At 41.8% G+C, this 12,306-nt stretch overlaps 1 protein-coding gene across 1 annotated transcript in view; it reads left to right on the top strand.

Moving 5' to 3' along the window:
* LOC140342498 (cholinesterase-like) overlaps positions 1–12,306 on the top strand; it is a 41,771-nt gene that overhangs the window by 5,753 nt on the left and 23,712 nt on the right. Inside the window, exon 2 of the mRNA XM_072428700.1 lies at positions 5,971–6,057. The gene's annotated coding sequence lies outside the window, so the exon portion shown is untranslated. The remainder of the gene's footprint in view (positions 1–5,970; positions 6,058–12,306) is intronic.

Genomic DNA, 12,306 nt, shown 5'->3' with positions numbered 1-12,306 from the left:
TTTACTATGTTGCCCCGCTCCAGGCCTCTCTGGAGGCTACATAGACATGCTCTTGGAGGGGCAGCCTCATTTTGGTTACTAACCTTGAGTGGGCCACAGTCCCAGGGAGCCACGGCTAAGCTCAGAACAATCTGAAACTAACCACATAGAACAAACCCTTTTCATCAAGAATTCCCCCGAAATCAACTGAAATAAATACAATCTTGCATACCTGAAACAAAACTGCTGTATAATCCAATTTACACCATACCAAACATTTTAGGTTTTCCCTCATTTTTAACTTCTCACTAAAAGCCCTTTGCCTATGTATTCCGGTCAGAGGGCAAAGCAATAAATGTATGAAACCTTAAAATAACAATATTGTCAGAACTAGTAATAGGTAAACATTTTCACAATGCAGAGAATATTAAGTTGTAAATTGTCAATAACATTCCAAAAATGACCCGATGGGTGCTACATCACCTGGACATTACCAATAAAATATACCATTAGCATCATGACTATTTAGAGTAGATATCTCTACTAGAATGGCTGATAATTATGGGGGGGGGGTTCTGTTACTTTTGTTGTAAAAAAATACAAGGCCTGATTTGGGTCATCGAAAGTTTTTGTTTTGCTGGCACATGTCACACGCAGCTTTGCCAGATACATTAGAGTGAACTGTGTCCCCAATTCAACTAGGTGACGACAAGCAGGAACAAATGATTTTCTTTTTTGTGCAATGGCAATAGATAAGTCCTGGAAAATTAGAATTTTACCTCGCCGACTCTCACTGCCCCCTGTCTGCGGTAGGCTCCAAGAACCAGTTCTTACTTATAAAACATAGATTTTATCTTCTGTTGTGGTTCTCCAGATCCTCCACTTTTTCCTTCATGGATGCTAGATGGCTGGACTGTAGGTTTAATTTGCCCAGTGTTTCAAAAAGTTGTTCCTCTAGGTCGCTAACCTGTTGTTCCAATTCCATGATCCGCGTAGTGTTGGATGATATTTTGGAGATAACAGTTTCAATAGTATTTGTAGTGAATCACATTTTTTGTCAAAATAAGGCAGGGGCACATCCGCAACTTCACTGGCAGTGGATCCCCAGGATGGGGTGCACAGCTGCTGACACGTCAGTGGGTGGGTCCTGGGGCATTAACCACAATAATAGTTCAGGCAACTGGGGATGGAATTGGTGATGCCGGTACAGATTTCTGCGCGGGTTTTTGTTTCCCACTGTCTTGGGGGGCTGTTTGCAATTTCGGTTAGACTGGATTTGCCAATATATTTCCCCTTGTTTGACAGGTCAAGAGGGAGAAAATAGTTATTAGCAATTAGCCTGAATTTATTACACTAATCTTACAACGTTATATTGAGATCTTGCTCTCAGCAATTGGAAATTATGTTTTATGGGTAATCAGAGCACTCCTGAAGACAAAGTGTTCTCAGAAAACAATAAAAATTGTTAAATAGCAAATAAACTCACCAGGGACCCTTGGATTAATTAGGATTAAAATGGTGGTTTTGAGTATCCAAGGTGTTCCTTATAACAAAGTGTGTCCAGGGCTCAAAGATGAAAAAGAAAAAAAAAATTATATATACGTTTGTTCCCATGCACACATCTACATGTTAGACTGGCAGCTCCAGTAGGTTATAATATGTAAAGTTGATTTACCAAAGATCCCAGGATCAGTTGGGATCAGTGCAGAGATGAGGAGATGAGCGTGTGGAGCAGGGAAAGAGATGCTATGTGGCAGTCGGATTGCAGAGCCGCTGCAGCCACGATTCCTAATCCAATATGGTGCCGGGAGCCACAATGCCAGATCTGGAGCTCTGATTCCTGGTTTTGTGGTGGCTAGCAGGGCGAGAAAAAAAAACCCCTGCTGCCACTCTGTTTTAGCTCCTGCTTGCCTGGATTAGCTTCCCAGCGAGTCTGGGGAGCTTCTGACACTCATATTACCTCCAAAAGAGAGATTTAAGGAGGAGCTGTTTATCTGCATGGTTAACTACCTTGATGCCACCCCCAGGACTAGCAAAATGCGCCCACTTTTAAAGTTTTGGCAGTTTGCAGATTTGGAGTATAAGGATGTATGGTAACAATGCCAGGGAGGAATAATCTTAGAAAAGCAATTATTGCTGTTCATCAATCTAGGAAGGGTTATAACTAATTGTTAAGGTGATTTCCTATTGATCCCAGATCAATATTTCCCTTTCTATCATGACCTCTGTTTTCAACGTGTTGGGAGCAGGGAATAACACACAAGCAGCTCAAGCATGTAGTTATATCACTTCTTCTCAAATCTTTATTATCACATCACAGTTTATATAGTCGGACAACAAGGTGGAAGACACTTAGTAGTTAGTCAATAACAAGAAAATTAATTAACAACTTCGCTGAGCAAGATGTTTCAAGGTAAGAAGCTTCAAGGTAAAGCTACGTACACACTTCCAATTATTATCGTCGGAAAACGAACGACGAACGTTCCTGCACGATATACACGAACGATCGTATAGCACCGGTCCTGCACATAGAGGTAACGACACGATCGTTCGTAGATATTGTACACACAATAGATATGATCGTTTAAGCGATAGAGGAACTATGTGCACGACAGGAAAGTGAACGGACGTTCGTTCATCACGCATGCTCTTAACATGGACGATCAACGAACGACCGTACACACCAACGATGTTCAACGATCGTCGTCCAATCCGATCTGCCGGTCTGGTCGTTCCAAAAACAATCCCCGTTCCCCTGATTGCTCTTGCAGCCCTAGCATAACTGTAGTATGTGTTCTTGGATAAAGATTCTCTATCCAAGAACACATACAGAACAGCAGTGCATCTGCAGTCATAGCTAATTGGAAGCACTCCAATCAGCTGTGACCACAAAGTTCCCAAGGTCACCGGTCTGTACTTATCAGCCTGGTGACCATGGGAACTGAACTGCAGATGAACTCTCAATAGAGAGTTCATCTGCAGTCACAGCTGATTGAAACCACTTGCGTGCCTCTATCGGCTATAACCGCAAGTTCTGACGCTCCCCGGGCTGTACTTATCAAGAGAAACTCCATTGAGAGTTTATCTGCAGTTCCACTGCGATCCCTGGGCACTAGAGGTCAAATAACCTCCTAATTAACCTCTAGTGTCCGAGGATTGCAGTGGAACTGCAGATGAAATCTCAATGAAGAAACTCGAGTGCCTCCTATCAGCTGTGACCGCAAATTCCCATGCTCCCCGGGCTGTACTTATCAATGATAAGTACAGCCTGGTGACCGTGGGAACTGAACTCAGATGAACTATCAATGTAGAATCTCCATTGAGAGTTCATCTGGAGTTCACCTTTTTTTTAAAACATATTTTAAACACGAATTCGCTAAGTCGAATTCTGTGTTTTTTGGGTTGGGTCTGCCCAAATTCAAACTGCCATTTTCGTGTTGAATATAGGGACAACCCAAATTCGAACACCAACACTAGTTATAACAACAATAAAAAGTAATCATTCTACAGTGAGAAAGATTATTTAGAAATTGGAAAACATTCAAGTCAGTTACCACTTTTCCTAGTAGTAGATGTCCCACCAAATTCCCCCCAAGGTCAGATGGCACAATGCTAAAAAAAAACTGCAGAAAACGCAACCATAAACTCCTCTTTTTACCAGAATTAAATGTGTAGTATAGAGTCAAATATGAGGCCATCTGTGTAATAGCTCAGGCAGTGAACCAAAGCACACCAGCAAATCTACAACAGAATGGCTTAAAAAAAGAAGCAAGGTGTTGCAGTGGCCCGAGTAAAGACCAGACTTAAACCTGATCAAAATGTTGTGGTTGGACCTTTACAGTCCTTTATATACAGTGGTAGCTGAAGCAACTGAAAGCTGAATGAATTGAAGTAATGTTGCAAAGAAGAGTGGTCCAAAACTTCTCCACAATGATAAGAGAAACTGATAAGGTCATACTGAAAATTACTATTTCAAATTATTGCTGCTAAAGATGGTTCTAAAATCTATTGAATTAGCAACGTACTTAATTTTTTACCCATAGCCTAATTCATTTTGTCTTCATTTCTGTTAGATAAATAATGACTTGGTGAAATCTGCTTTGTTTTGTTTTACAGGTTAAATTGAATACTTTAAGAACTCGCTAAGGATTAGATTATTTTTTTTTATTATGTCCCAATATATAAAACCTTGGAATCAAAACTTTGTACATGTATTTTTTCATGACTGTATGTGGCTATGAACTCTAGTGGAAGTATTTAAAAATGATTCCCCTGTCAATTCAACCTGGATTTGTTGCTTTATTCTTTGGAACAGCGGTCGCCAACCGGTGTTTGGTCCTCAGCTCTGGCTGATGCGCTTCCCCAGCGGGTTTCTTCTCTAGACCCTACTGGGTGGGCACACTGGCCAGAGCCGTAGACCATGTCCCCTGTACGGGTATAGGCAGAATCCTGTAGTCCAGCATAAAAGCCTTGGAAATAATGCAAAGGCACTGTGTTGTCAGCCAAATAACTATATGATAAGAAAGGTTTATTATATCATTGTTGGCTGCAACTGCACTGCAATACTGCTGAAATATCATTAGTAGTAGTAGAACTTACATATAAAACATATAAAAATTCTGAATTAGCGACCTAACAGGTTCTGAAAGCTCATATCTTTCAAAACCTAAGTTGGCCAGTAAAGGGTACTACACAAATTCCAAACTTTAAATTATTATTATTATTAATACAGTTTTTATATTACCATTACCCCTTAAAAAGTGTCATCAAACCACTTCCAAATCTTTAACTCACTTAAACCCAACCCCATTAACTACAGAGCTACTAAACTTCATGTCAAAAACTTCTGAGCCAGGTGTGGGCATGTGCAGTGCACTTTTGATTATTATATTTAGAGATTGTACTACATATAAAACGGGTTTTACACCGCCCATGGGTACATAGATTTACAAATTCATACACTGATTTGACATATATGAGAAGATTAATGATAACCTGGACATGCCATATCCACACAAAATGGACATACCGTATTTAGATGATCTGCCATGATAGTGTATATCCAGGTCTATTGACTACTGGTTGAGATGGGGAAATTCTAGGTAGAATATATGGATGTGCACATATGCAGTGCTAAGCATAGATAACTCTGATAAAGGCAAGAAAGAGATTCAGAAACTAATTTATCAAATTGTCACCACAATTAGGAGTTCTCATTTGAATATATAGAATAAAACATAATTGGAATCATGATATCAAGATTTTAAATTTGACCTTTTGTTATCTGTCAATACAGTCAGAATAAACACTTTGGATGTATTATCTAATTTACTTTCTTATCTGTAGAAATAAATACTAATGTTTAATCACTATATGTGTAGCAGACACTCAACGCTTACATGGCTAAAATTGTTATCTGGTTATTGATCCACCTATAAATAGCAGTAAAGAATTGCAGTGGTTTGTGAAATTTTATTCTGGTACAAAGTTTATATGTAGTATATTGTACTGATTTGTTTCTAGGAAATATATTTCAGCATGTAGTGTGCTGATAGGTAATACAACTTGGTCATCAAACTGGGACTTTGGCCTGAATTGAGCTAAATATATTGGGAAAAAATGTCCCCATATCCTCCTATATCATCCTAATTTCCAAAGCATACTGTATGTAGCCAAATAAAACTCAGTGAGGTCTAGTGCATTCATGTGCCCCAGTAGGTTTTTTAAATTCACAATAGCTCCTTTTACGCATCAATCCTAAATCAATTACGCATAAATCTTATAGTCATGGGGTAACTGGAAAACCATAGTGTAACATTTTAATTTATGTATTAGGGTTATTTTTTGTCTGTGTATTACTGGGAAGATTGTTTACAATTTCTGTCTTGGAGGCACAACAGAAAATGAGAATAAATCAACCTTACTTTCTGACTAGGTGACAGCAGCCATCTATCTTCATCCTGTACTGTGATTTCTGTTATATCATTACAGGGGCTGCAAAAGGATCTATCCTAGGGAACCAGGAAGAGGTTCCAAAGCTTTTGCCCGGCTCTGTGATCAGTAACCTATCAATTAAAGGTAAGAATGTGTCAATTCAGGGAAAATAGGGGAAGAGTATTCTATGGCTCCTACACCTCAGCATTCTATCAGCTGTTTCAGAGATCATGACTCACAATCAGCACAACCTTATCTCATGTATGGATACTAAATTCTAGGCAAATTGAACCTTCCAGTTCAAGTCTATGAAGCTGGCAAAGGTGGCAAGCCACCCCTGGATGCTACATTAGATATCCAGAAAAATGCTACCACCTTCTGCCACCTGGTAAATGTAAATTTCTGAACACACTTATTCAGTCCAATGTTAACCATTTTTTGCAAGTGGTTTGGATGGTAATAGCTGTAATACCACTCAAAACCACTTGCTAAACCCACTAATTTGAACATAGTCTATATGCAGCAATAACGAATTTGTATCCAATCCTGAAAATTTTAATAAGGTATGGAAAAGACGTTTTACAGAGCTAAACCTTCATAAGGGCTACCTTTACATACCAGCTGATTTGCAGATGCCTTATACAACTTTCACTATACATTTAGAATAATTTCAAGCACATGACTTTGGACTGTCCTCAGTTTCAATAGGGATGATCGAGCGAAATTTGTAAGTTCAATCTCGCGGTGAATCGGGCCTTTCTCGCTTACCAAACATTTAGGCGAGAACGGCCTTGTGAGTCGACATGAGGTCGTGTTCTCGCTGAGAAAACAAGAGAAAATGCAAGGGGCAGGAATGGCGAATACTTCCAGGGGGAATGGCACAGCTGGGAGCGAATCATTCGCTCCCATGATGCACAGCAAGGCCCAACAGCCCAATCAGAAGAGATCTGAGCACAGGCATAAATACAGGGAAGGAGGGAGGGGTTAGTTACTCCATCTTGTGTTCTGTGTGAAGGAAAGAAGCAGAGAGAGAATTGCATTGTGACAGGGACAGGTTAGGAGCCTTCTGTATATCTGGAAATATACAAATTTTGCAATTTTTGATGCTACCCCTTGCTATTTAGCAAAAAAGGCAGAAAGGTGTTTGTCCTGCTCTCCTAAAAATACAGATATTTAATTCTGATACCACTTGCTATCTATCAAAAAAGCCAGAAAAATTTCTGTATTACTCCCCAAAAAATACAGATATTTCATTCTGATCCCACTTCCTATCTATCAAAAATTTCTGTATTACTCCCAAAAAAATACAGATATTTCATTCTGATCCCACTTCCTATCTATCAAAAAAAGGCAGAAAAATTTCTGTATTACTCCCCAAAAAATAGATATTTCATTGTTTGATACCTCTTGCTATCTATCAAAAAAGCCAGAAACATTTCTGAATTTCTCTCAAAAAAATACAGATCTTTAATTCTGATCGTGCTTTCTATCAAAAAAGCCAGAAAAATTTCTGTATTACTCTCAAAAAAATACAGATATTTCATTCTGATCCCACTTGCTATCAAAAAAGCCAGAACATTTTCTGTAATACTCTCAAAAAAATACAGAAATTTCATTCTGATCCCACTTGCTATCTATCAAAAAAGACAGAAAAATGTCTGTATTACTCAAATAAATACAGATATTTCATTCTCATCCCACTTGCTATCTATCAAAAAAGGCAGAAACATTTCTGTATTTCTCTGGTTGGTGTAAGCCAGACTTCCAGCTGCGAGGAAGTATCAGCTTCTGTCCGTAGGTTTCGTGGTGTCAGATGAGGTTTGTCGCCGCAAAATTGGTACTCCAGTGACCCCTTCATCTCTCCTAGTTCCCAGTCCCTTCAGCCCACTCTACCGGAGTTCTGCGCAAGGCATCAGGCTATGGGCCCAACCAACAAAAGAGTCATTGAGCTGAATTCGCGTCTCAATTGCTCAAGGTAGCAAGGATCAAGCTGGTCACAACAAGAAGGTTTCTCCCTTTGCACTTTCAAGCTCTGCATTTTTGCTTTCAAGAGTTTTCTCTAGCTGTACAATCTCTTCTGCCCTCTGTTGATGTTCTTGCTCAGTTTCATGATAAGTTTCTCCGCGGCCACCTCCTGTTGTTGTAATTTATCAAGATCGTCTAGTGTTCCCTCCAGCTCCTCTTCCAACAGGCGCCTCTCTTTAATCATTTCTTCTTGTATATTCTGCAATTCCTGATGCAGGGAATGGGAAGTCATGCTCTGCTCATTTATCTGAGATGCTGCAATTTCCAGTTTATGCTCATAGTCCTGTTCTTTGTTCCGGTCTGAGGTCCTATATTTGCTCTTGGGAGTTTGATAGATAATTCTCCAGGTTTTTATTTTCTCCTTTGAGTTCCTCAACTACAACTTGGGTTTGGTTTCATTCCTCTGCCAAACTTTCATTTTGAGTGGCCACCTCTTTATGATTTTCCTCAAGAAGAGAGTTCTTTTCTTGAAGGGATTTAAAAGAAGCTTTTGATGTAGCTAAACTTTTCTGCAGTGTTTCAATTTCTTCTTGAAAGTTGGCTTAAAGACAGATGATCTCCTTGTCTTTTGCATCCAGTTTATTTTTTCCCTTTGGAATTCTTTATCTTTTTCCGGTTTCTGTCTCAGGTTTTGCGTAGATCCATGCAAAACATGTTTGCGCAGTGGCACAGGAGATGTTGGGTCCTCTTTCTTAGTGTCTGCCTGACCTTCACCATTAGAACCTTTTTTTGTTTTCCTTTGAACCTTGGAGATTTCTCAAAAGACACAGGTCCCTTGAGACCATCAGCCATCTTTACATCATACGATCCTGGAGCAGGAGCACAATCAACATTCTTATTAAACCTTTTGATAGGGGCCTTCGGGAAGGACATGGTTGCTGTTGCCGTATTTTTCTAATTCCACCCTGTGTATATGACAAATGTAGCATTCATACAGTTTCTCCCCAGAACGAGTTCTTATGTGCCTCTGCATGTGACAATCAAGATTTGAGCATTTGGGACAAGTATGGCTGCAAATCTTACATTGGAAAGTTTTCTTTACACATTTCTCTTTCATTTTGGTTGGATTTGGAGGCTTCAGGTTTCCCATCCCTCTTTCAGCCTTCACTTCGTCAAAAAAATTCTTAGCAGCACCATTTTGTAATTGTGAACTGTTGTCATTAATTATAACTTCTTCAGGTCTCTCAAAGACTTTGCTAGGTGCAGCCACATGTTCTATAGCTGCAGCAACATTTACCCCAGAGTCTTCATTTTCAACAAAGTCATAAACTGCAGCAGCCTTTACATTTCCTATGCAGGGGACAGTTTCAGCCTCTTCCCCTTCACTACTGTCACCAACAGCTACAGGCTCCCCACTGGCCACATAAGTGATGGCCTTAACCTCTTCACATTCAATGTCCCCATTAGATATGGCCCCTACACTGTCCATGTGAGGGGAAGCCTCATCCTCTTCACATTCATCAATAGTTGGAGACTGTACAGTCCTAACCTCTTCATATTGACCAAAGTCTTCAATAGCTACAGCTTCTATACTGTTGACATAGGTGATGGCCTCAACCTCTTTCTCTTTTGTCACTTCATTCTCTTCATCTTCAGACTCAACTGAAACAGGATCCTATCCTTTAGCTTGGACTTCAATAAGCAGAAAGTTTTCCCCAGTCCACACAGGAACACATTTATCAGCCTGCACCTCAGTCAGCACTAAAGCATCCTCCACAGTAATACTTTCAGCAGTCTGAACTTCACATGAAACAGGAACACTTATTTCAGCCTGCCCCTCTTCATCAGATTCAACTGTAGTTGGGACATCAAACTTTAGATTCCTCCGCCACAAGAGAAACCGAAGTAGATACAACAGTAATTTCTTCTACTACCTCTGTCCCACCACTGTCTAAAGTTTCTTCAACCACTTACAAAATTCTTCACCTGATTTATCAAAAGCTGCATCTGAAACAAGACTGGCAATTTTCTCTTCAGCTGCTATGGAGGAACATTCTGTCTCTTGATCATTAACAGTATTTTTTTGCTCCAGCGTAGGCACACCAGCGTAGGCACACAAACATTTTCCTTCAAATTCTGTGCTGCCAGTTGCTGCAACACCTCAGTCAACATTTCTTTATTCTCCGCTGGCATTCATGTCATCCACTTCATGATGCAAACTAGCAATATCGTCTACCTTCCTATCGCTTCCGGCACCACAGACCACAGCAACAGTGCTGGTGCACAAAACATCTTGGTTTGGCCCTTCTACGTTTAATCACAAATTTAATATATTTGCATTATACACTTCGAGGTGGCACTGACGATGCACTACACCCAGCTCTAGAAGCCAGTTACCTATGCCGTCTACGCTCCGTCTCAGGGCCCACCGCTTCCTCCTCCTGCTGTTGCAGCTGCAGCCTGCCCAGTACTCCACTCACAAAAATTGTATTACACACTTCTGGGTGTCATTGACGATGCACTACACCCAGCTGTAGATGGCAGTTGCCAATGCAGTCCACGCTCCGTCTCAGGGCCCACCGCCTCCTCCTGCTGCTGCCGCCTGTCAGTACTCCATTCACAAAAATTGTACTACACAATTCTAGGATGCCAGTTACCAATGCCACCCTCGCTCCGTCTCAGGGCCCGCTGTCCTCCTTTTCCTGCTGTTGCAGCTGCCAGCTGTCAGTACTCCATTCACTAAAATTGTACACTTCTGGGTGGCATTGACAATGCACCACACCCAGCTCTAGATGCCAGTTACATATGCCGTCCACGCTCCGTCTCAGGGCCCACTGTCCTCCTCTTCCTGCTGTTGCAACTGCCGCCTGTCTGTACTCCATTCACTAAAATTGTATTACACACTTCTGGGTGTCATTGACGATGCACTACACCCAACTCTAGATGCCAGTTACCAATGCGGTCCACGCTTCTTCTCAGGGTCCACTGCCTCCTTCTCCTGCTGCTGCCGCCTGTCAGTACTCCATTCACTAAAATTGTACACTTCTGGGTGGCATTGATGATGCACTACACCCAGCTCTAGATGCCAGTTACCAAAGCGGTCTACGCTCCGTCTCAGGTCCCACCGCCTCCTCCTGCTGCTGCTGCCTGTTAGTGCTCCATTCACTAAAATTGTACACTTCTGGGTGACATTGATGATGCAATACACCCAGCTCTAGATGGCAGTTACCAATGCCATCCACGCTCCATTTTAGGGTCCACTGTCCTCCTCTTCCTGCTGTTGCAGCTGCCAGCTGTCAGTACTCCATTCACCAAAATTGTACACTTCTTGGTGGCATTGACAATGCACTACACCCAGCTCTAGATGCCAGTTAACAATGCCGTCCACGCTCCGTCCCAGGGCCCACTGCCTACTCCTCTTGCTGTTGTTGCTGCCGTCTGTTAGTGCTCCATTCACTAAAATTGTACACTTCTGGGTGACATTGATGATGCACCACACCCAGCTCTAGATGGCAGTTGCCAATGCAGTCCATGCTCCGTCTCAGGGCCCACCGCCTCCTCCTCCTGCTGCTGCCGCCTGTCAGTACTCCATTCACAAAAATTGTATTACACACATCTAGGTGGCATTGACGATGCACTACACCCAGCTCGAGATGGCAGTACCAATGCGGTAACCACTCTGTCTCAGGGCCCACAGCCTCCTCTTCCTGCTGTTGCAGCTGCCAGCTGTCAGTGCTCCATTCACTAAAATTGTACACTTCTGGGTGGCATTAACAATGCACTACACCCAGCTCTAGATGCCAGTTACCAATGCGGTCCCCGCTCTGTCTCAGGGCCCACTGCCTCCTCTTCCTGCTGTTGCTGCTGCCGCCTAGCAGTACACCATTCACTAAAATTGTATTACACACTAGTGTTGTTGTTCGAATTTAGGTTGTCCTAGAGTTCGACCCGAATATGGCCGTTGGAATTCGGGTCGACCCGACCTGAATTTTGTTGGATTCGACGCCCCGAATTCGACCCTCCCACAATGCCTAGGGACCTCCCCCATGATGCCTAGGTCCCTCCAATAACAGCAGGGATGCTCCCCTCCATGTTTATTGTGGCAGGCAGCCGATTGGCTGTCTGTCACTGCATCCCACACAAGCAGCCATTGGCCTATATAAGGCCAGGGCGTGCCTGCATTTACCATTCCTGACTGCTAGCTACCATTCCTGATTTGCTAGCATCACAACCTTTCTGTGCTGCTTGGCTTGCTTTGTCAAAGTAAAAAAAAGTGCTTTACTTAGACTGTGTCACACTCACACTATTAGTCAGATAGATTGTTGGATTGTACTGTATTGGTCCAGTCCTGAAATCTACTGTACTCAGATACTTAGAATGTTTCACTGTTAGATAGATAGATAGATAGATAGATAGATAGATAGATAG

This window comes from Pyxicephalus adspersus, chromosome 12 (assembly GCF_032062135.1).
Source record: "Pyxicephalus adspersus chromosome 12, UCB_Pads_2.0, whole genome shotgun sequence".
NCBI classification, from domain to species: Eukaryota; Metazoa; Chordata; class Amphibia; order Anura; family Pyxicephalidae; genus Pyxicephalus; species Pyxicephalus adspersus.
This window is presented reverse-complemented; position numbering and strand designations above follow the sequence as displayed.